Raw genomic sequence first — 7294 nt, 5'->3', positions numbered from 1 at the left:
ATGTCACTCTATCATTTCAAGTTGTTAACTTTTATTTAAATTTAGCAACTGTTATATAATTAACCCTACAGAAACAGATAAGTTTTAGATATGCCTTTAAAAATAAGATATACCGTACAAATTTTTGTTTATAAAAATATGAGTTTTATGGTAATTCAAGCATTTTTTCGATATATTGAATTACACCCATAAATCCATAGAAAGAAACTTATTCAACCATGCAAAAAGGTGATAGGAATGTTGAAATAAGTTAAAAAGTTTGGTTCAAAATGGACTTTTAAAATATATTTACTACTTAGTTGGCCAGCTAGGTCAAGGAAGTCTCCAGCAAGTGGGTCAAAGGGATCCGGACTCCACTAAATTTTCAATTTTTTCAATTACTTTTTTAGCGAACGGTTATTACTGAAGTGACTACTTCTTTTGGAAAGCTATGGATTTATAAAATATACAAACTAATAGTTATTACTACTGATTAATGAATCGAAAGTATAATTACTGCTTCATTTAGTTGATTCTAAATTGAATTTCAATACAGTTAATATTAATTTATATTCCAGTTCACTGCAAAACTAGCAATCCTGACAAGATTTTAAAAAAGATTAAAAATAAATTGATTAGATATTTTCTAGCTAACAAAGCCATAATGTAATTTAATCCTGGAAGAAAAATTAGTCTTTCTGTTGATTATAGTTATAACCTTTACTCAATTACATTGGGACCTTACCTTATATTCATTTTAAAAATAAATTACTTAAAAAACAGATTTTAATACAAACTCTGCCGAAGAAACGTCAAAAAATGTACTGCTGAAAGATAGTTGAAATGGGTCAAGGACTTTTTTAAAAAACAAAATCGGAAATGAGTGGTTGACTGCACTCTCCTTACTTTCTGTCCACTACAACAAAAAAATATCAGTCGTCTTGAAACCCCCCCAAACTTTTTTTCTGGCTACGTTCGTGTACGACATTTCATCTCAAAACCATGTGTGACTAACATTTAAAAAAATGCATAACTCTGTTATTTATGAATCTAGAGAAAAAGCAAAAAGTGGTTCAGAATGCTTGTAACATTTCCAAAACACTGAATTGTTATTAATAATTTTCTTGTACCTCGAACGGACTTTGAGATATTGAATTACATGTAAATCCCAAGAGGATAAATTAATATTTTAGTTTTCAAAATATACATACGTCTTTGACTGAGCTGAAAGAACTATTTTTCATTTTCTTCTATCAATTAACTACAAACGGTAGAATGTAATAGATCTAATCATAAAAAACCTATCTACATATACATAGAAACATCAAACTCTAAACCACATAGGTGTTGAATTACGCTGTAGTTCAATGTTACATAACTGCGGAAAAGAGTATAAACACTGATTATGAGAAAATGTACAATGATTGGAAAGACAAGGAATCAAACATCTTACCAATAATATGATGTGTTAATTTTTCTATTTGTGTTTACCATTAGACACAACAGGTGTCATCATATTTTATATTTGTTGCAAGATATTTTGTATTCTTCCATTATTGAAAATGATTAATTTCAAACTGACCAGTAAATTGTGAGCAAAATAATAGATAATTAGAATTAATACATTTATAAAACTTATTTAAAATACATACATAATAAGTATATCAACAAAGGAAAATTAAAAGAACAAAAAGTTAACAAATAATAAATAAGTCATACATTTATATCGAAATATTTATATATTTTGAAGTTATAAAGATTTCTGAAATTAGCATTACAATTGTGGACAAAGTATTTATATCGCTTTCAGAATATAAATATAGATGTCAATTTATAGAAAATAGAAAACATTAGTTTCTGTTTAAAAAATATTTATTTATTTATTTTTTTTTAATAGAGAAATAATGAATATAACTTGTTTATATAAGGATCATTGGATTAGTTTAAACAAGATTTAGAAAAAACTTCAATTATTGGGCCCTGAAAATCTGTTACCACTATAGTTTTAATTTGACTTTTTTTCAAATGAAGCGCTGTATTACTTGAAAATGAACTTATATTTTGAATTTTAATCCATACTAATAACAAATCACATAGATTACTCATATAATACAACTATTCCATTTTAATAAAATAAGAATAATAAAAATTTTTAAATAATATTAAGATTAGCATCTCTCATTGTGTCACCAGGGCAACTGTGATAAACAATAATGTTGATTTGCTTGGTTAGCAACCAAAATCAGTATTTACAAAGTAGTGTCACAGCTTTAAAAACAACCTGAAATTGTTAGTTAGCTTCCCTCTTTACAGTAAGTATTACTATATTGCATAGCTTACTTAACTACATATTGAAATCCTCAAATCGTAAAAAGAAATACTTTATATTTCATTAAATAACGTAATTCCTCTGTTTAAACAAGAAGAATAAGTTGTGGTTTTCATGATAACCTTAAATAAATATGGCAGTAATTTATGAATCATGCAACATCTTTTTGAATGATTTCACTCTTAACGGCTGTTGTTAGGTAAACCTATACATTCTAGAATGTATGTAGAATTAATTTCAGAAAAATCACTAATTACTGATAGAAATTAGACAATTAATAGGAGCCACATCTGTGGTTTCACAAAAGCTCTTCCACCCTACATTCATCCACCATAATATTATTGTGAACAGCTGAAAAACTTTTACATGACTTTAAATAATTTGCAATAGCTTCTCTCCAATTTGTTTCATAATTACCAATCTCAAAACAAAAGAGGAGAGAGGTACAGTAACATGAAAAACTTTGGTGTTGAAATGTCAACAAGTCAAGACGGCTTTTTTTAATTTGAAAGAGTTGAATTTTAAGGTAGTCTAGTGAATATTTTGCTATTGTTATTTGACTACAATTATGGCATGCAAAAAGTATAGAGGTGATTTTATACCACTGAAAAAGTTAAACTGCAAGCAAATTTGATGTATAATAAATAGGTTATTCTGGGTTTAACTTTTGGTAATCCAGCCCTTCAAGTTTGCCCTGAATTTAGAAAAAACAAGGATGAAAAAAAGAAAGGAATTTTTAATATAATTAGAATATTGGTAATGACTGAGAAAAGTCCCTTTGACTCAAAACTGGATTTCTTTCTCGGAAACTCTTCTACACTTGAAAAATATGTTGTAAGCCACCAGAATGGCAAGTTCTCTTGTGATGATGTACTGAAAACTTGTGTTTTCCCCACAATAATCTACAACAACTCTCTAATACTTAAAATGCAGTTAGCTATTAATATGTGGTACTGTGTAATTTATCAAACGCCATTGCCATCTAGTCTTTGGTTAAATTCAATTGAGTCCACATCTAAATATTTACCATCTTAGTTTTATTTTAATTATCACCACACACAGTACCGTTTTAATTATTATAACACTACATTTGTAGTTTTAAGACATCGATTTTTAACCCTTTGGGTGTCAGTAGTAATGTAACTTATTTGATGCTCAAAAAGGTTTAAACATGAAACACAAACTGGCCATAAAATGGCTTGATAAAGGAGAATAGCTGCAAAATATTTGTGGTTGAGTTGGGCACCATAAAAAGTATTGTTAATGACAAGAACAAAAATTGAGGAAACATTGAACAAGTGGGCATCTGGAAATAAAATGTTAAGATAAAGCATATCTTATTTCAGCAAGTGAAGATATTTCCAAGGAAGTGGAATTAAAGGAAAATAACGAAAAAAGATCATATGGAAGCCAAGGCATTGTTTGTTTGTCACAAGCATTATGTGGTAAAGCATTGCCAGTTGCAGAAGTCCTGCTCAGAAAAAAAAAACATATTAAATTCAAAAATGGGAGTTTATGCCTTAAAAATGCAAAGTGTGATTTGTTTGCATGGAGAAGTGACAGAAAGCGTTCAACATTCATCATCTGATCGTCAGTGGTCTTTGAGTTAGATTCTCCAAGAATGTCAATGAACTAAATGCTAGCTAACACTTTTCTGCCCTGTAGTATGTCTCCAACATCTAGACACATAAAAGCAGGAAGAATGGTAACTCTCCTTGTAAGCATCCTTTCAAGCTCATTCTTGGCTTAGAGTTTTATCCTTAGGAGTCTGTGTTTCTCAGATTCCTATACTGAATGTTTTCAAGTTCCAGGTCTCCGATTTTAACCCTTTTACCGCCAAGAGCCTATATATAGGCTTTGCCATGAGTGGTGGGTAAACCGCCAAGAGCCTATATATAGGCTTTGTCATGGGTGGTGGTAAACCGCCAAGAGCCTATATATAGGCTTTGCCATGGGCGGCGGTAAAACCGCCATGAGCCTATATATAGGCTCTCTACACTTTCGGTTATTAGATATTGATGTTTCCACTGATTTTGATTTTGTTTCATTTTAATGCATTCTGGACAATATGAACTTTCATAATAATATTGAATTTGTTATGTTTATATTATTTTTATGTAGAGTATAGGTTACATTAAATCAGCGATATTTTGATGGCAGTGGCTATTGCGTCGTGGCCGTAGCAGCTGGCGCTCTGAGTCAGTTGTGTGCATGGCGTGTTTATGAGCACAGTGGTTATTGTTTGGGTATGAAAGGAACAGTAATACTTTGTAAAGGTGTTTGATTTCCATTTACAGAACTTGAAGAGTGATCATTAGTGTTAGTTTCCAGTACGTTTCTGCAGTTTGTTCGTTCTGAATCATTCGGTAATAACAGGATGAGTAAGAGACAACGTTCTCCGGTAAGTGAAGGGACACTGTTCCAAAATGTTGTTGAATCGGGAATAAACGTCTTTTCAGACGAGGATAGTAATACGGACAATAGTTTGAACGATTCAAGTACGCTCTGATTTTGTGGATGACTCTGACGCAGATCCGACGTATAATCCAGACCTACCGAGTACTTCTGCAGTGTCCTGGTAAGTGTACAGTTCCAAATCCAATTGTTACGCCTAGGCCAGATGTAGGCAATTTTTCAAACATCAGATGATAGTGAAGATGAGAGTATCTATAGGACTTCCAAATCCCTCTCTAACTAATTTGACGAGTACTCCGCTTAGGCGTGGTTCATGTATTGACGAGTTTTCTTCATCTGAGGAGGATATAAATAATGTTCAACACACAGAGAGAAATATGGTCACAGGCCTATCAGAAGACGTCAACCAAGAAGACGTTTACCTGCAATTGATATCGGTGAGGCAAGGGCCCGACAAGATGACCCAGAAAGCAGCTGGGACGAAATAATAGAGAACGAGGACTCTGGCTTCCAACACTCGTTCCAATACGCGGAACTGCCAGGCCCAAAACACTGCCCCCCTCAAGATTCAAAACCTATTACATACTTGAACCTGTTTCTAACATCTACATTGATTTCGACATTTGTACTAGAGACTAATAGGTATGCTACGAACTATCTGGCAGCTCATGTAAACCGTTTGTCTCCACATAGTAGGCTAAAAGATTGGACCAATGTTACAGTCGCTGAAATGAAGGCGTTTCTGGCCATTGTTTTGAATATGGGCCTTATTTGTAAACCAACAATTGAGAGTTACTGGAGCCAAAAGTCCTCCCAATCAACCACCTGGTTTAGAAAATTGATGAGTCGTAACAGGTTTGAAATCATTTTGAAATTTTTCCATATTACAGATGTTTCTAATATACCTCAACATGGCCAACCTGATTAACAACCCATTGGGCCCGGTTTCAACCACTGATTGACCATGCGAATAGATTATTTCGTCAATTCTACACCCCAAACCAGTCAATGTCTATTGATGAATCGTTGGTAGGCACTAAAAAACGTATTGGTCTAACCCAGTACATGCCAAAAAAGAAACACCACAGATGGGGAATAAAACTGTGGGTGTTGTGTGATGCAATAACACACTATTGTGTTGCATTTTTCGTGCTAACAAGGGTAGGGCGCCAGAAACATGGAAGATATTGAGCAGAGAGCAGAATGTGGCTTAGCCCACAAAGTTGTAGTGAATTTAATGGAAATGGGGAATTACCTCAACAAGGGATTTCACTTGTATCTGGACAATTTTTTTCACTAGCATACCTCTGGCTAGGTACTTGTACAGCAAACTCACTTGGCTGACTGGAACTCTTCGTTTAAACAGAAAAGGAGTCCCTAAACAACTAAAAGGAAAGTACAGGGTAGGCCAGAAAGTATATGTGCGAAAGGGACCAATACTGCAGATGGCTTGGAGAGAAAAGAAATCGAACAAGTCACAGTTTATTATTCTCTCAACCAACAGTGAGGCAACATCAGTTTCGTTACACTATTCGTAGGAATAGGAATATAATTATAAAGACAAAACCGAAGATTGTTCATCAGTACAACAGAGGGATGGGTGGTATTGATGGAACCGATCAAATGTTGTATACGTATCTGGACGAGAGAAAAAACTTAAAACCCTGGAAGAAAGTAATTTTTAATGTTCTCGGACGAATGGTACTAAAACGCTTACGTGTTGTACAAAATAAACACACAAAAGCCAATGTGTCGGTATGACTTCATGGTAGACATTGTCGAGGAACTGGCTGCTGATAAGATAACTGGAAGAGCTGACGCTGGCACTGGCGGCGATGGTCCTGGAGGAAAATTCGGCCTGGAAAAACTGCCTGATACAAAACAGAAAGACTGCTCTGTTTGTTCAGGAAAAAACAATCCTGAAGGTAAAAGAAAAAGATCCAGACTGCAGTGTACAAATTGTAAGGTTGGAGTACACCCAGAGTGTCTGGTCAAACATAATTGTGTGTAAGGATCACGTAGGACATTTTACAAAGTGTAAAGACAGTATATTTTCTTAGGCTAGTATTACTTTTTTATTACTATTCTATTCTAACTGTTCTATTTAATCATCTATATGTATATTTTTATAATTGTAATCTTAGTTAAATTCTCAATAGACCTATAGTTTAATTTAAAGACCATAATATTTTTAAGTTTTTCTCGTTTGTGAAATTTACATTTTTTAGTTCTTGTATCTTTTTATATCTTTTATACCTTTTTATATAAGTGTTTGTAGTATTATTATATACATTATACTTTTTATCATCATTGTATTTTATTTTAAGGTAATATTTGATTAGGTTTATCTGTTGTCATATAATTTATAACTTACAAAACACATTGTCACGATTTTTTTCCAAATTTTTCATTTTGTACTTGTACAATAAAAAGGTTAAAACATATTTCAAATGGTTGAATTATTTTTTGAAACTTCCTGAAGTTCTTCTTAGTTAAATTTAAAATAGTATTGCATAAAGATTTTGTGGTAAAAAGAACAAACTTTGGGACTTATAACACTTCAAAGTTAAT

This window comes from Homalodisca vitripennis, unplaced genomic scaffold (genome assembly GCF_021130785.1).
Source record: "Homalodisca vitripennis isolate AUS2020 unplaced genomic scaffold, UT_GWSS_2.1 ScUCBcl_6248;HRSCAF=13366, whole genome shotgun sequence".
NCBI lineage: Eukaryota > Metazoa > Arthropoda > Insecta > Hemiptera > Cicadellidae > Homalodisca > Homalodisca vitripennis.
The sequence above is the reverse complement of the archived record's forward strand: the minus strand, read 5'-3'. Positions refer to the sequence as shown.